We start from the raw sequence: 18,423 nt of genomic DNA, 5'->3' as shown, positions 1-18,423 counted from the left end.
AAAGTGATAAAAACGACCGCTATATGTAGCGGTATTGATGATCCCATACAATACCGGTGTGTGGCGATCCAGGTGGACAAACCGGAAGTGAAGAGAAATGACAGCGCAAGCGCAATAGCCAGGAGAGACCGGGATGCAGTGCGCATAATCCGGAATGCGGCAAGACAGAAGGTAACTGCCTGAGCCTAACATGCAGGCGCATATACCCGCCAAGAAAGGAGGTAACTGCGCAGGCGTGGTGTTATGAACAGGTAATTCAGAACCACAATGGACCTTGAAGTTCAGAGCACACAAGGTGACCTGACATTTACCAAAAACATAGGACAAGCTCTGAGACGTGGAAACTCTGCTGACCGCAATCCCTAATCCTAACACACCACACTAGAGGTAGCCGTGGATTGCGCCTAACGCTCCCTATGCAACTCGGCACAGTCTGAGAAACTAACTAGCCCTGAAGATAGAAAAATAAGCCTACCTTGCCTCAGAGAAATTCCCCAAAGGAAAAGGCAGCCCCCCACATATAATGACTGTGAGTAAAGATGAAATACAAACACAGAGATGAAATAGATTTAGCAAAGTGAGGCCCGACTTACTGAATAGACCGAGGATAGGAAAGATAGCTTTGCGGTCAACACAAAAACCTACAAACAACCACGCAGAGGGGCAAAAAGACCCTCCGCACCGACTAACGGTATGGAGGTGCTCCCTCTGCGTCTCAGAGCTTCCAGCAACCAAGAAAAAACCAATATAGCAAGCTGGACAGAAAATATAGCAAACAAAAATAACACAAGCAGAACTTAGCTTATGCAGGATAGAGAGGCCACAGGAAGGATCCAGGAGGAAGCAAGACCAATACTAGAACATTGACTGGAGGCCAGGATCAAAGCACCAGGTGGAGTTAAATAGAGCAGCACCTAACGACTTAACCTCATCACCTGAGGAAGGAAACTCAGAAGCCGCAGTACCACTCACGACCACAGGAGGGAGCTTGGCCACAGAATTCACAACAGCGTGGAGACAAGAAAGGCACAGAGAGTGCATTGTGCGGCCACACAAGAAGAAAAAGAGGGGGCAAATATATGTATAAAGCGCTGACAAAAGCAGAGCCAAATTGTATGAGAGTGGGAAACCACAAAAGAATGAAAATGAAAATGAAAATAAGTAAGAACATTGTGAATACCTGTAAGGAAAAAGGCAGCGTTATCATATCTTCCATCTCAATGATCCACTTATACAAATAAATTATATATAATAATGTATAACAAATGGTGTATAATAATATGGATATACAAACTATGATACCTATAGACTATAAATAAACATGACCACAATAAAGATAATACCCATTATACCCAAAACGAAGGAAAAAATATGCAAAAATGCAAAAATATATAAATACACAATATATATGAAAATACATGTGAAACCATAACCAAATATATGCGCATGTGTATATGGAAAAAGAGGACAAAAGTTCATCCATAATGATCCACACATGCGACAAGGATGAGCCACTGAGTTTCATACGTAGGGCCTGTAGTAGGGAACCACACAGGTACAAACCAATGAAAAAAATCCATAAGAATAATGTTCCAAATGTATGATCAATGTCCAAATCCGAAGGTTTATCCAGAATGATGACGTATCAAAAGAGGGGTAAATACCTCCAAAGTAGATGTCAACAAATCAATACGGGCTGTCCATAGAATCCTGGGTGCTAACTTGGGAATGGTAAAGACCGCATATCAGATGCCAAAATAGTCAGAGTAGCCTGGTAGAATAACATAGAAGCCAGGATGATAATGGATAGCTTGACCGGACGAGGTTAACCCAAAAAGCCAGTATAGAGAAGTTCTTCATTCAAACCGAAGGGTGAAATGGACTTCAAACGGAAAATCCAGCGGGCCTCATGTTGTAACAGCCATCTGTGCCGATCGCCGCCTCTTTCATTAAACAAAATCCTCTGCAGACCAAAAAATTGAGTGTTAATAGATTTACCACCATGAACTTTAAGGTAATGAATGCAATCGGGGTTAGAACCTTACCCTTCTTAAGGTCAGAAAAAGCTAAGTGAATTGTAGATAGGTGTTTTTGAGCCCGTTTTCTCAATTCCTGTGACGTCTGACCAATGTATACCTTGTGACATGGACAGATGATGGCATAGATCACAAAACTGGTTTTAAAATTAATATATTGGCACAGTCTATGGTCTGTATTGTCTGAAGGATTGTGGAAGAGGTCTTTAGTGGGTGGCATGTAAGGGCAAATGGTACAGTCTCCACAAGGAAAAGAGCCTCTAAGTCGAATACCCCGATTTAAATTCATAACAGGTCGTGAAAAGTGACTTTTGGTGAGTATGTCACGTAAGTTAGAAGCTCTCTTAGCAGTCATCAAGGGTCTGGAACTAACACAGGCGACAGTTTGGGAGTCTGAAGTCAGGATATCCCAATTTTTAGTCAAAATGTGTCTCACCTGATTCCAATTTGTACTGTAGTCCGTGATGAATCTGACTGTAGAGTCTTGCAATCGGGGACGTGATACCAACAAAGAGGCCTGATCAGATGATTGGGCTCGCTGAAAGGCTTTGGAGATAACCCTCCGGGGGTATCCCCGCTGTTGAAACCTCAGAGTAAGGTCCCTGGCTTGTTGCCTGAAACTCTCATCAGTTGTGCAGTTGCGGCGAACACGAAGGAACTGTCCTGTTGGAATACCCATCCGGGTATGTTGGGGGTGGAAGCTCTGATATTGAAGTAAACTGTTGGTTGCTGTAGGTTTACGAAATAAATTCGTCACCAGTCTGTTTCCCTCCGTTGAGATCCGAAGATCAAGAAACACTGCTGAATCCGGGGAACAAGAATGAGTAAGACAAATATTCAATGAATTGTCATTAAGTTCCCTGAGAAATTGTAAGCAAGAGATTTCCGTGCCAACCCATATGAAAAAGACATAGTCTATGAAACGATGCCAATGGTTGACATGATCACGAAACATCTGAGAACAAAAAACCACTGTTTCCTCCCACCATCCAAGAAAAATATTGGCATAGGCCGGCGCACAACGTGCGCCCATGGCCACGCCTGAGACCTGTTTGTAATATATCCTGTCAAATAAAAAATAATTATGGTGCAGGACAAAATTCAACAAATCCACAATGAAAGAGTCATGAAGGCGATTTGTACCATTGAGTTGATCTAAAAAGAAGGATAAGGCTTTGATGCCATGGGCATGACTTATATTGGAGTATAGCAATTCAACATCGCAGGTTATAAGTAACTCCTGTCCTGTGAGAGTGATGTCACGACAATCACGGATAAAATCAGCCGTATCCTTGATAAAAGATGGTAAAGAAGAAGCTATTGGCTGAATAAAAAAATCGATATAAGTACATGCCCGTTCGCAAATGCTGCCAATACTTGACACAATGGGCCTGCCAGGTGGCTTGCAGGCATTTTTGTGTACCTTTGGTTAAAGGTAAAAAGTGGGGATGATGGGAATTCTCAATCTACATGAACTTTTTTCATTAATGGAAATGGTGCCCATGGCTGCGGCCTGATTGATTAATTTTTGGAGTCTATGCGCAAAAATTTCCGTCGGATCCGAAGGTAATCTAACATAAAAGTTAGAATTATCGAGCTGCCTTTTTGCCTCTTCAAGATAAAGGTAGGTGGGCCAAAGCACCACATTCCCACCTTTATCCGCCTCCCTGATGATAAAGGAGTGATTATTTTTCAAGGAACCCAATGAATTCCTTTCCTGTGGGGAAAGATTGTGGGTATTGCCAATAGATGCAGGTAGTTGTAGGATGTCTCTTTTAGTAGACTCAAAATAGGGATTTTTGTGTACTCACCATAAAATCCTTTTCTCTGAGCCATTCATTGGGGGACACAGACCGTGGGGTGTATGCTGCTGCCACTAGGAGGCTGACACTAAGTGATACAAAGAAAGTTAGCTTCTCCCCTGCAGTATACACCCTCTTGCTGGCTCTCAGCTAACCAGTTCGGTGCAAAAGCAGTACATCAATAACAATATATGAACGTATAGCATGTCATATTATATATGAGAGTATAGCATGTGAGATTATAAAAAACAATCATAAGCTAATAACAGGGTGGGAGCTGTGTCCCCCAATGAATGGCTCGGAGAAAAGGATTTTACGGTGAGTACACAAAAATCCCTATTTCTCCTTCGCCTCATTGGGGGACACAGACCGTGGGACGTCCCAAAGCAGTCCCTGGGTGAGGACAATAGATCAGGCCCTGTGTAACCGCTACTTACAAGTGCGCCACCGCGGCCTGCAGAGTCCGCCTGCCCAGACTCACATCTGTGGAAGTGTGGGAATTATAGTGCTTCAAGAATGCATGCGGACTGGATGAATCCGCAAGCTTGCAGGCGTGCCTTGCCGACGCCTGGTGCCTAGAACCCTTGATAGACAGGGAGATAGGCTGACATCTAGCACGGAAGGACTCCTGGATGGTGGAACGAATTCACCATGTTATCATGGTCGATGAAACGGCTAAACCCTTCCTGAAAATGTCAGGAAGCCTTCCTCTACCGTCAGGAAGCCCAAATAAAGCGTCCAACCTTCGGAAGGACACCGTCCTCAAGACGTACCTACTCAGAGCACTCACTTCGTCCAGAATATGGGGGAACTCATTCCATTTTGTGGACTGGTGCCAAAAGAGATGAGGGAAGAACTATGCCCTCATAACAGTGGTAATACAGTACCACCTTGGTAACAAGGGATGGGGATGGCCTGAGGACAACCTTGCCTCAAAGGTAATAAGGAAAAAAGTCTGAAAGAGCAGAGCAGCTAGCTCCGAAGACTCGTCAGAGTGAGAATATTGCAGAGGAAAAAGGGGCGACTTTCCCTGATAGTAAAGTCTGCCCGGATGAAAAGGAGCCTACTGTAAGGCTCCTAGGAATAATAAGGTCCCAATGAGCTAAAGGTATGCGATAGAGAAGGACTACGTGTGAAAACTCCCTGTGAGAAAGTCCCTACTTGCAGTTTTGCTGCGATAAGGCGAGAAGATACTAGCTCCGCAAACAAAAAACGGACGTGGTCAGTGCAGGTCTCTGAGGATCACTGGGGCCCATTTCTGCTTCCAAAAGGCTTTCGGAAGTAGTGGAAGGGGAGTTATGGAAACTGGTACCACGGCAGAACCAGAGCATGGAGTGCGATGGCTCTTGGATCTCGAGGCCGAACCACGAACTCGAGTACATTGGCCTTCAGTCTGGATGTCATCCCACCTACAACTGGAGAGCTCCAGTAAGGGCAGATCTGATGGAAGACTTCGGGGTGAAGTTCCCACTGACTTGAGGCGGAACCCTGACGGCTAAATTTGTTTGCCGTTCAGAGTCCTACTCCTGGGATATATACTACCGAGATCACCGAATAATAGACTTTGGCCCATCAGAGAAAGTGAGGTACCTCGGTCATGGCGCCTGACCGTGGGTACCTGCTAGATGACGGACATATGGCACCGCCGTGGCATTATCCAATTGAATTCGGATAGGGTGCCCCGCCAGAAGGCAGTGGACCTGCTGTAGCACTACCGTTCAGATCTCCACAACAATGATAGGGAGAAAAAGACTGGCATTGGTAGTTACTAATAACCATTGAACCGGGAGAAAGGCCCTGGATGAAGAAGGAGCTCAGAGACTATTGTCTGAAAGCCTGTTTGACTTGCTGAAAACGAGCGGAGCGAAGGAAACCGCTTCCATTGTCGTCACCATTTTTCCTAGTAAATCGAATGAAATGAGGGGGTGAGTAATCAAGTCCTCAGAACTCTATTGCACGAGCTCCCTGTTGAAGGGCCATGACCTTGTCTCGAGGAAGAATTACCATCCTTCTAGAAGTGTGCAGGATCATCCTCAAAAAGAATATCTGCTGGGCTGGAAATGAGGAGAACTTGTCTAAGTGTAGCTGCCAGCCCAGGTTAGAAGGTATCGCAAGTGATATAGACGACTCAGCGTAGTCCTGGAAGGGCGGCTAGACAGTAGTCCACACAGGGCAGGATGAGCACGCCCCTAGAGTGCAAGAGAAACATGACATCTGCCATGACCCGTGCGAACACTCTGGGTGCAGAAGCAAGGCCGAAGGACAAGGTTGTGACTTGAAAATGCTGTTGACGAATGGAAAGGCGAAGGAATTTTTGCAGAGGGTAAGCACCCCGAATATCGATGGATGCCGGAAACTGCACCTTTTTCTGTTGAAGTAATGGCTGAGCGGAGGGACTCCATCCAAAGAAGGAGGACCATGTCAAAGGTTGTTAGAAGTTTCAGGTCCAGGGTCGATCTTACTTTTCGTTCCCCTGTTTGGAACCAAGATCCCTTAGATCTAGACTGTGCTGGACAATCCTTATACAATCCTTTGTCAGTCTCCCGCTCAAAGGATTTAATTGGCCAGTTGTTACTGGTGTGAATCAAGGTAGTTAAGGTCTCCAGCCAGGAGACCATTGCTCTAGCAATCCATGCGGCCGCTAGGGAGGATAGAGCGCCGAACCCGAAGACGGAAAGAACCAGATTTGCTATCTGACAGTCCGTGGTATTTTTAATTGATTACCTATTGGGTAGGGATACTGGTAGGTATACCACAGGAGATTCTACCCGGTTAATCTGCCCCATGGCAGAATGTGCGGCTGCATCCAGCAGGTCATAGTCTCTTGCCATCGCCGCTCTCTTTTCACGGTGCAGAGATAAAAATTAGGAATCCTCGATCCATCAACCTCTTAACAGGGAAGTGGAGAGGAATTGTCCACCTTCTTGCATCTTCCGCTAAATAGTGGTGATGCAGAGGGGGGTGCTCGTACGCCAAAAAGGGTGCCTCTGTATGTCCACAGAGTTCAGGTCTCCGGGTGGACAGGACAGGTTGTCTGGCGTTAGGCCTGGATGCAGAAGAGGAAACATGGAGGCGACACTCCATGGGCTCGTCTGTTGATGGTGTGGGGAGATCGGTGCCCTTTAAAGGACCCATCGCAGTTAAAAAAACAGGCCAGGCATGGCATCCCACGTAGAGGCTTCTGTCCAGTGAATCGCTTATCCGAATTGAATGGCAAATGCTCTCGAGGGAGTTTAGTCTCTGAAGCTCTGGCAAGTTCAGGCAATATCCAATCCATATTCAGAGCCTTGTCGTCATCAAATCATTGGTGAGGGAGCAGGAAACGAAAAACTTCCGTTTTCTAGATGCCTGTATGTTTCTAGATGCCTGCACGTTTCTAGAATACTTGCGGCCCCTGCTAGCCGACGGCTCCCATGTAGGATAGGGACCATGTATATTGGTCCTGCGAGCACTCCAAACACAGAGGGTACACAGAGGGATTCAATCTCTTAGTCAGAGAACCATGGATTGTGGTCAGTGAAGAAGTCCACTGAGGGGAACTAGAGGATAAAGCTGGGGTCGGCGGCGGAGGGCTCCTCGGATTGATCAAGCGCCTTTAGGACCAGGGAATACTGGTCATGCACCTTTAAGACCAGGGAATACTGGTCATACGCCTTTAAGACCAGGAAATACTGGTCATGCGCCTTTAAGACCAGAGAATACTGGTCATGCGCCTTTAAGACCAGGGAATACTGGTCATGCGCCTTTAAGACCAGGGAATACTGGTCATGCGCCTTTAAGACCAGAGAATACTGGTCATGCGCCTTTAAGACCAGAGAATACTGGTCATGCGCCTTTAAGACCAGAGAATACTGGTCATGCGCCTTCAAGACCAGGGAATACTGGTCATGCACCTTTAAGACCAGGGAATACTGGTCATACGCCTTTAAGACCAGGGAATACTGGTCATGCGCCTTTAAGACCAGAGAATACTGGTCATGCGCCTTTAACCTTAATCCATCATCCCTTTGTTAGGGAGGTGGAGAGGAACCGTCCGCCTCCTTGTGCCATCCGCTTTCACAGTGGTGAGACAGTGGGGGCTGCTCGGACGCCATAGAGAGGGGCCTCTGTACATCCACGGAGTTCAGTCCGGGTGGACAGGGCCAGTTGTCCGGCATTAGGCCTGGCTCCAGGAGAGGATACATGGAGGCGACACTCCATGTGGTCGCCTGCTGATGGTGTGGGGAGATCGGGACTCGAAGGAACCGTCGCCCCTGAAGTGAGCTCAGGCGTGGCTTCCCACGTCGCAGGAGAGGGTATGGGGAGGTACACTCGCAGTGCTCGCCTGTTGATGGTTCGAGGGAGATCGGAACCTTGAAAGGAACCGTCACCCCTTCACTCCGTTAATTAAAAAAATAAAAATTTACAGAAAATTAAACAATAAAATAAAAACGTTGGGGTCTGAAACAGACCCATGTGCCTCCTACAGACACTAAGCAAGAACTGGTTAGCTGAGAGCCAGCAGGAGGGTGTATACTGCAGGGGAGGAGCTAACTTTCTTTGTATCACTTAGTGTCAGCCTCCTAGTGGCAGCAGCATACACCCCACGGTCTGTGTCCCCCAATGAGGCGAAGGAGAAAAAGAATTTAACCGCAGGAACCAGAGAGAAAGACAGGGCGGTAGAGGACTTATTCCTGAATGGAAAATGTTTCCTACCTGCTGGTGTCGTATTTTCTTCCAATAGATCAAGGAGATCTTGAAGTACTTGCTGATCCCCGATCGATGAAGTTTGGATGACTTCTGGTCGTTGATGAATCACCTGCAGCACCAACTTTCTACAAAACAAGTAGAGATCCTTGATAAGATCGAATTTATCTGTAGTCCGGGTGGGAGAAAAGGACAATCCTCTCTGCAGTACCGAGTGTTCCGCTGATGAAAGAACATAATCAGATAGGTTAATTATTTGTAAGGTGGATGGAAGTACCTGTGTGGATCCCATATCCGGATGAGACTGGGGGGAAGCATTAACCGGCGTCTGTTCCTGTAGCTGTCTCGATATGGCGACACAGGACCCTGACGATTGGTTGGACGTTTTCTGAGTCTTCTGACGTTTATGTCCACGTCTTGTCTTACGTCGAGGTCGCTGCCTCCCGAAGATAAAAAATCACTTGAGCTAGTGGCATCAAGTGCAGTCTCTGAGGAGGCAGGGGCTTGGCGATTGGAAAATTGTGGGTTTGGACGTGGATTACCCAAATGTCTCCAACGAAAGGCCCTTTGATTGTCGAAGTCAGTACGATCCCTTAGAAACTTTTTTTGTTTACGATCTATGACTTCTTTTTCAAATTTATCCAATGTCTCCTTTAGCCTGGATCTGAAGGGTACTACCAATGATACCTCATCAAAGGACACCAATCGGCCTTCCAATTCCTTAATGTTGGACTTGGTAGAGTTAAGCAGTTGTCTATCGTGTTCTAACAACATACTTATAATAATCTTTGAGCACTGTAAAAGTCCCTTTTCCCATGTTTGTTGAAATAACGATGATGGTTCCCATGCGGGAAAAATCTGCACCCTCAGGCCCCGTGGTACAATGCCCACCCTGAGATATTCTTCCAACGTTCTAATATTTCACCACAGTCTTACCGCAGATTTATTGGCGGAAATAATGTCTAGTGAAAGCTTGGCAAAATCAAAATCATTGGCAATGGGCTCAGTATTGGAAAACAAATTAGTTGACTGAGTCCGCCAAGCGGCCTCCCTAGTTTCCCAATCCATACCACAAGGATACCAAACACACCAGAAAGTAAAAAAAAACAAACTAATATATGCCAAAATTGTATCAATAAAGAAGAAACTAATAATCAAGGATGAGGCCTAAAATAATCCTCAATCCATCGTATCTGTCTAGTCAAAGATAGACCGTGTGCTGCCTAACGACGAGAAACACACCCCCATGACCACGGGGTGCTGTGAAGAAGCAACATGATACAAAAATGTGTCGGGAGCACAACTAATATTTAACCCCTTAGTGACAGAGCCAATTTGGTACTTAATGACCAGGCCAATTTTTGCAATTCTGACCACTGTCACTTTATGAGGTTATAACTCTGGAACGCTTCAACGGATCCCGCTGATTCTGAGATTGTTTTTTCGTGACATATTGTACTTCATGTTAGTGGTAACATTTCTTCGATATTACTTGCGATTATTTATGAAAAAAACGGAAATATGGCGAAAATTTTTAACATTTTGCAATTTTCAAACTTTGTATTTTTATGCCCTTAAATCAGAGAGATATGTCACGAAAAATAGTTAATAAATAACATTTCCCACATGTCTACTTTACATCAGCACAATTTTGGAAACAAAATTTTTTTTTGTTAGGGAGTTATAAGGGTTAAAAGTTGACCAGCAATTTCTCATTTTTACAACACCATTTTTTTTTAGGGACCACATCACATTTGAAGTCATTTTGAGGGGTCTATATGATAGAAAATAATGAAGTGTGACACCATTCTAAAAACTACACCCCTCAAGGTTCTCAAAACCACATTCAAGAAGTTTATTAACCCTTTACGTGCTTCACAGGAACTGAAACAATGTGGAAGGAAAAAATGAACATTTAACTTTTTTTTGCAAACATCTTAATTCAGAACCATTTTTTTTATTTTCACAAGTGTAAAAACAGAAATGTAACCATAAATTTTGTTATGCAATTTCTCCTGAATACGCCAATACCCCATATGTGGGGGTAAACCACTGTTAGGGCGCACCGCAGAACTTAGAAGTGAAGGAGCGCCGTTTGACTTTTTCAATGCAGAATTGGCTGGAATTGAGATCGGACGCCATGTCACGTTTAGAGAGCCCCTGATGTGCCTAAACAGTGGAAACTCCCCACAAGTGACACCATTTTGGAAACTAGACCCCTTAAGGAACTTATCTAGATGTGTGGTGAGCACTTTGAACCCCCAAGTGCTTCACAGAAGTTTATAACGTAGAGCCGTGAAAATAAAAAATCGCTTTTGTTTACACAAAAATGATCTTTTCGCCCACAAATTCTTATTTTCACAAGGGTAACAGGAGAAATTAGACCACAAAAGTTGTTGTGCGATTTCTCCTGAATACGTCGATACCCTATATGTGAGGGTAAACCACTGTTTGGGCGCACCGCAGAGCTTGGAAGAGAAGGAGCGCCGTTTTACTTTTTCAATGTTGAATTGGCTGGAATTGAGATTGGACGCCATGTCGCGTTTGGAGAGCCCCTGATGTGCCTAAACAGTGGAAACCCCCCACAAGTGACACCATTTTGGAAACTAGACCCCTTAAGGAACTTATCTAGATGTGTGGCGAGCACTTTGAACCCCCATGTGCTTCACAGAAGTTTATAACGTAGAGCCGTGAAAAAAAAAAATTGCATTTTTTCTACAAAAATGATCTTTTTGCCCACAAATTTTTATTTTCACAAGGGTAACAGGAGAAATTAGACCACAAAAGTTGTTGTGCAATTTCTCCTGAGTACGCTGATACCCAATATGTGGGGGTAAACAACTGTTAGGGCGCACCGCAGAGCTTGGAAGAGAAGGAGTGCCGTTTTACTTTTTCAATGTAGAATTGGCTGGAATTGAGATTGGACGCCATGTCGCGTTTGGAGAGCCCCTGATGTGCCTAAACAGTAGAAACCCCCCACAAGTGACACCATTTTGGAAACTAGACCCCTTAAGGAACTTATCTAGATGTGTGGCGAGCACTTTGAACCCCCATGTGCTTCACAGAAGTTTATAACGTAGAGCCGTGAAAAAAAAATTGCATTTTTTCTACAAAAATGATCTTTTTGCCCACAAATTTTTATTTTCACAAGGGTAACAGGAGAAATTAGACCCCTAAAGTTGTTGTGCAATTTCTCCTGAGTACGTCGATACCCAATATGTGGGGGTAAACCACTGTTTGGGCGCACCGCAGAGCTTGGAAGAGAAAGAGTGCCGTTTTACTTTTTCAATGTAGAATTGGCTGGAATTGAGATCGGACGCCATGTCGCGTTTGGAGAGCCCCTGATGTGCCTAAACAGTAGAAATCCCCCACAAGTGACCCCATTTTGGAAACTAGACCCCCCATGGAACTTATCTAGATGTGTGGTGAGAACCTTGAATGCCCAAGTGCTTCACAGAAGTTTATAATGCAGAGCCGTGAAAATAAAAAATATTTTTTTTTTCCACAAAAAAGATTTTTTAGCCCCCAAGTTTTTATTTTCACAAGGGTAACAAGAGAAATTGGACCCCAAAAGTTGTTGTCCAATTTGTCCTGAGTATGCTGGTACCCCATATGTGGGGGTAAACCACTGTTTGGGCGCACGGCAGAGCTCGGAAGGAAGGAGCGCCGTTTTGGAATGCAGACTTTGATAGAATGGTCTGCGGGTATTATGTTGCGTTTGCAGAGCCCCTGATGTACCTAAACAGTAGAAACCCTCCACAAGTGACCCCATTTTGGAAACTAGACCCCCCAAGGAACTTATCTAGATGTGTGGTGAGAACTTTGAATGCCCAAGTGCTTCACAGAAGTTTAGAATGCAGAGTCGTGAAAATAAAAAATATTTTTTTTTCCCACAAAAAAGATATTGTAGCCCCCAAGTTTTTATTTTCACAAGGGTAACAGGAGAAATTGGACTGCAATAGTTGTTGTCCAATTTATCCCGAGTACGCTGATGCGCCATATGTGGGGGTAAACCACTGTTTGGGCGCACGGCAGAGCTCGGAAGGGAAGGAGCGCCTTTTTGGAATGCAGACTTTGATAGAATGGTCTGTGGGCATTATGTTGCGATTGCAGAGCCCCTGATGTACCTAAACTGTAGTAACCCCCCACAAGTGACCCCATTTTGGAAACTAGACCCCCCAAGGAACTTATCTAGATGTGTGGTGAGAACTTTGAATGCCCAAGTGCTTCACAGAAGTTTAGAATGCAGAGTCGTGAAAATAAAAAATATATTTTTTTTTCACAAAAAAGATTTTGTAGCCCCCAAGTTTTTATTTTCACAAGGGTAACAAGAGAAATTGGACCCCAGAAGTTGTTGTCCAATTTATCCCGAGTACGCTGATGCCCCATATGTGGGGGTAACCCACTGTTTGGGCGCACGGCAGAGCTCAGAATGGAGGGAGCACCATTTGACTTTTTGAGCGCAAAATTGGCAGTCGTGTTTGGAGACCCCCTGATGTACCTAAACAGTGGAAACCCCCCAATTCTAGCTCCAACCCTAACCCCAACACACCCCTAACCCTAATCCCAACCTGATCCATAATCCTAATCACTAACCCTAACCATAATCACAACCCTTACCCCAAAACAACCCTAATGTCAACCCTAACCATAACCCTAATCAAAACCCTAAATCCAACACACCCCTAATCCTAATCTCAACCCTAACCTCAAACCTAACCCTAATCCCAATACACCCCTAATCACAACCCTAAACTTAACCCTAATCCCAAACCTAACCCTAATCCCAAGCGTAACCCTAATGCCAACCCTAACCCTAATACCAACCCTAATCCAAACCCTAACCCTAATCCCAGCTTTAACCCTAACTTTAGCCCCAACCCTAGCCCTAACTTTATCCCCAACCCTAACCCTAGCCCTAAGGCTACTTTCACACTTGCGTCGTTTGGCATCCGTCGCAATCCGTCGTTTTGGGCAAGAAACGGATCCTGCAAATGTGCCGGCAGGATGCGTTTTTTGCCCATAGACTTGTATTGCCGACGGATCGTGACGGATGGCCACACGTCGCGTCCGTCGTGCACTGGATCAGTTGTGTGTTGGTGGAGCGTCGGCACAAAAAAAGTTCAATGAAACTTTTTTTGTATGTCGCATCCGCCATTTCTGACCGTGCATGCGTGGCCGTAACTCCGCCCCCTCCTCCCCAGGACATAGATTGGGCAGCGGATGCATTGAAAAACTACAGCTGCTGCCCACGTTGTGCACAATTTTCACAACGTGCGTCGGTATGTCGGGCCGACGCATTGCGACGGCCCCGTACTGACGTAAGTGTGAAAGAAGCCTAACCCTAAATGTAGCCCCAACCCTAACCCTAAATTTAGCCCCAACCCTAACCCTAAATTTAGCCCCAACCCTAGCCCTAACCCTAACCCTACCCCTAACCCTAGCCCTACCCCTAACCCTACCCCTACCCCTACCCCTACCCCTAACCCTACCCCTAACCCTACCCCTAACCCTACCCCTAACCCTAATTTTAGCCCCAACTGCTGTTCTCCTGCCGGCCGGCAGATGGAGACAGATGGCGGGCGCACTGGGCATGCGTCCGCCATGTTCTTCTGCCGGCGGCCAGGAGGAGCAGCAAGAGGATCCAGGGACCTAGGTGAGTATGCTAGGGTCCCCGAATCCCCCTATTTCTCTGTCCTCTGATGTGCGATCACATCAGAGGACAGAGAATTACACTTTACTTTTTTTTTTTTTTTTTGCGGTCGCCGGTAAACAGTTAATTACCGGCGATCGCAAAACAGGGGTCGGTAATACCGACCCCGATCATGCTCTTTGGGGTCTCGGCTACCCCCGGCAGCCGAGACCCCAAAGATTCTCCCGGTGCCGGCCGGCGGGCACACTGCGCATGCGCCCGCCATTTTGAAGATGGCGGCGCCCACCGGGAGACACGAGGAGCATCGGGGGAGCTAGGTGAGTATTGGGGGGCCACCTGGGACCCCTTTTCTCTGTCCTCCGATGTGCGATCACATCGGAGGACAGAGAAATTAAAAAGAGATCGCGGTTTGTTTTTTTTGCGATCGCCGGTAAACGGTTAATTACCGGCGATCGCAAATGCGGGGTGGGTTAAAAAACCCCCGAATCATGTTCTCTGGGGTCTCGGCTACCCTCGGCAGCCGAGACCCCGGAGAAAATCGGCCTCAGGGGGACGCTATGGACTTTTTCCACAGCGCCGTTAATTAACGGCGCTGTGGTTTAAGTACCCTTAGCGGCCGCCGTTAAAAGGCGTATCGGCGGTCGCTAAGGGGTTAAATATGTCCACTAGGGTGCTACACAATGCATGGAGAATGCAAATACTAAACCAGAGAAGAAAGACACTGCATAAATGTGTGCACACCTATGTATCAAAAAATGAATAACAACTTTATTATAAGGCAAAAAACATACAAAATATAAAAACATTAAAACCATATCCAATGAGGATCAAAAAACAAACACACCATTCTCCTATTGTAGTAATACAGCGAAAAGCCCAACATGATGGAAAATGCTCATATACTCCTATGCATAAATGCATAGATAGATATACGGTATATGTAATCATCTAAATAAATAAGGGCCGAACATTTGTGACCTAGATAAATAAATAAATAAATAAATAAATGAAGAGATAAATCATAAATAAAACCACACAGATCCCGATAACATATGGGCGTCCCCAAAGTTATCACACCATAAGCCAAACCCAACCATGTGAAATGATCACTGTGTGTAAGAAACCCTGTGACTAAAGCTGATAATCTATCACAGGGGAACAGAGGGTCAAACAAAAGGGGTTATAAGCTGGATCAGCAAGGGGGCAGAAAAAAGCAAGCCACTATGGATATGTGCACAAGACAAGTTTATTTATATCAGCATGACAATGACCCGAAACACACAGCCAGTGCAACTAAGGAGTGGCTCCGTAAGAAGCACTTCATGGTCTTGGAGGGGCCTAGCTAGTTGTCGGACCAGAATCCAATAGAAAATCTTTGGAGGGATCTGAAACTCCCTGCTGCAGTATTGTAAACTTGGTCAAGAACTACTGGAAACATCTGACCTTTGTAAATGCAGAAAAAAGGTTTCTGTACCAAATATTAAGTTCTGCCTTTCTATTGCATCAAATGCTTATTTCTTGCAATAAAATGCAAATCAATTAGGTAAAAATGATACAACATGAATTTCTGAATTTTTTTTTTTTTAAGAGTTGGTCTCTCACAGTTTAAGTGTACCTACGAGAAATTACAGACATTTCTCTCCATTCATTATAGATGAGAACATTTGCAAAATTGTCAGTATCAAATATTTCTTTTCCCCACTGTAGTGTATCAGAAAACGGAAACAAAATTCCAAATGCGGTGAAATTGCAAAAAAGTCCCCTTCCACAATTGTGTTTTTTTTAATTTTTTACCATGTTCACTAAATACTAAAATTTACCTGCCATTTTGATTCTCCAGGTCATTATGAGTTTGCAGATACCAAGCATGTATAGGTTCTTTTTTTATTTAAATGGTGAAAAACAAATCCAACATTGGTTAAAAAAAACAAACAAACAAAATAATGGTGCTATTTTCCGAGACCTGCAAAGTCTCAATTTTTTTAGTTCTGGGGCTGGGTGAGGGCTTATTTTAGCATTTAGCATTTTAACGTAGATATGATGTTTTGATCGCCTGTTATTGCAAATTATTCAATGTTGCGATGACAAAAAAAAAAAATCGTAATTCTGGCACTTTGAATATTTTCTTGTTACGCCATTTACCGAGGGGATTACTTTTATATTTTGATAGACCGGGCGATTCTGAACGTGGCGATGTCAGAGATTGACAGAAGCATTTAACAGTCGCGGGTGGATCGCAATTCCACCTCGGCTGTTAGGGGCATATGACAGCTGATCAGATCAATTGTGATGTGCCTGAAAACATGCGGGCTCAGCGCCAGAGTTCGCATTAAAAATGCCGGGAAACGACCTATGACCTACCTATACATGATAGGTTTTGAAGAGGTTAATAAATATCAGGTTGCCCAAGTTTTTACAATCAATGCTTGTACGCTTATTAAAGGGACACTGTCACCTGAATTTGGAGGGAACAATCTTCAGCCATGGAGGCGGGGTTTTCGGGTGTTTGATTCACCCTTTCTTTACCCGCTGGCTGCATGCTGGCTGCAAAATTGGATTGAAGTTCATTCTCTGTCCTCCATAGTGCACGCCTGCGCAAGGCAAGATTACACCTTGTGCAGGCATGTACTATGGAGGACAGAGAATGAACTTCAATCCAATATTGCAGCCAGCATGCAGACAGCGGGTAAGGAAAGGGTGAATCAAACACCCAAAAACCCCGCCTCCATAGCTGAAGATTGTTCCCTCCAAATTCAGGTGACAGTGTCCCTTTAAGCGTAAGGAATGGGAATAAGGTGTCAGTTTTTAGATTAGCTTTGTTAATACGTGAACATCCTTTACCTAACAGAGCTGGAGAAAGAGTCTTTAGAGCCTCCAAGCTGTTAGTCAGCTCTCTCAAGTTTTAAGGGAATTTATCATCAAGTTGACTGATGGGTCACTCTTTCCATGTCCAAAATTCAGCCCAAGTGCTGAATCTTTGCCTCGTATCATCTCATTAGAAGGGGCAGCACACATGCAGCAAGCTCCTGATCAGTTCAGTAGCTGGCCTATGTATGTACAGATGCTTGCAATAGCCGCCCTCTCTGATGACACAACACTAGGCAGTGATTTGGCACAGCTGCTGAATCATTGCCTAGGGTCATCTCAATCAGAGGCAGGGGTGCCTAAGATGGTGTGATTCTCAGTCTCAGCTATTGGCAATTGTGGTGATGATTAGGGGATTGTTCTGAGTCCAGGAGAATGGATTGTAAGCTTGAGAATCCTTTACCCATCTGGAGACTTTTAGAATTTTAATCTAAAGAGCGCTGCTGTATTTCCTAAATACAGGACAATATTTGGCAAACAAGCATTCATAAGAATTCTAGTTCCCATCATCATCCTATATAAATATGCTGCCAAAATGCTTGTTCATACAGTACTCAGCATGAGTACCCCTTCTTTGAAAAGTAAGATTGTAATCTCTATATCACTAAAAAAAGAACAGTTTCTAAATTTTTGACAATACAGAGTTTCAAAAAACATTTTTTTATTCATTACATGAAATGGTATAATAAAACTTTTCTTACAAACTCTATCGTTTTACTCATTAGTTGATGCAAAATGAATACAACCCCACATCAAAAACTACTACATCTTGTATTTTGTATGACCACCATGATTTTTAAGGACAGCACCCAGGCTCCAGGCATGGAATGTATAAGTTGGCGACATATTGCAACATTTATCTTGTTCTATTCTTCAAGAACAACCATTTTTAGAGTCTGAATGCTGGATGGAGAATGATGCTCAACTTGTCTCTTCAAGACACTGCCACCACCATGTTTCACTGTAGACACCATGCATTTTATTTGCACACTTCACTTTTGCAACACTATACAGTTTTCAAGCCAACAATTCCAAAAACATTTATCTTCGTCCCATCACTTCAAAGTATAGAGTCCCAATAGACTTCATATTTTTCAGCATCAACCCTCACAAATTGTATGCAGGCTTTTTTGTGCATGGGCTTTAGGACAAGAATCTTTTGTGGCCGACATCAATGCATGCATGCCATTCCATTCTGGTGTACGCCATATTGTGTCAAGGGAAACACTCACCTTGGTTTGGCTTTCTACCTCTTTCGCAAACTGCAGTGAACTTGGAAAACAAGACAATAATAAATCGGCGCCATTATTGTCATGTAGGCTCTTTCGTTTTTCTGTTTTTTGCTGTAATTCAACATATAATGTATAAATATAAAAGAAAA

Source organism: Ranitomeya imitator, chromosome 6 (assembly GCF_032444005.1).
Source record: "Ranitomeya imitator isolate aRanImi1 chromosome 6, aRanImi1.pri, whole genome shotgun sequence".
Lineage (NCBI taxonomy): Eukaryota > Metazoa > Chordata > Amphibia > Anura > Dendrobatidae > Ranitomeya > Ranitomeya imitator.
The sequence above is the reverse complement of the archived record's forward strand: the minus strand, read 5'-3'. Positions refer to the sequence as shown.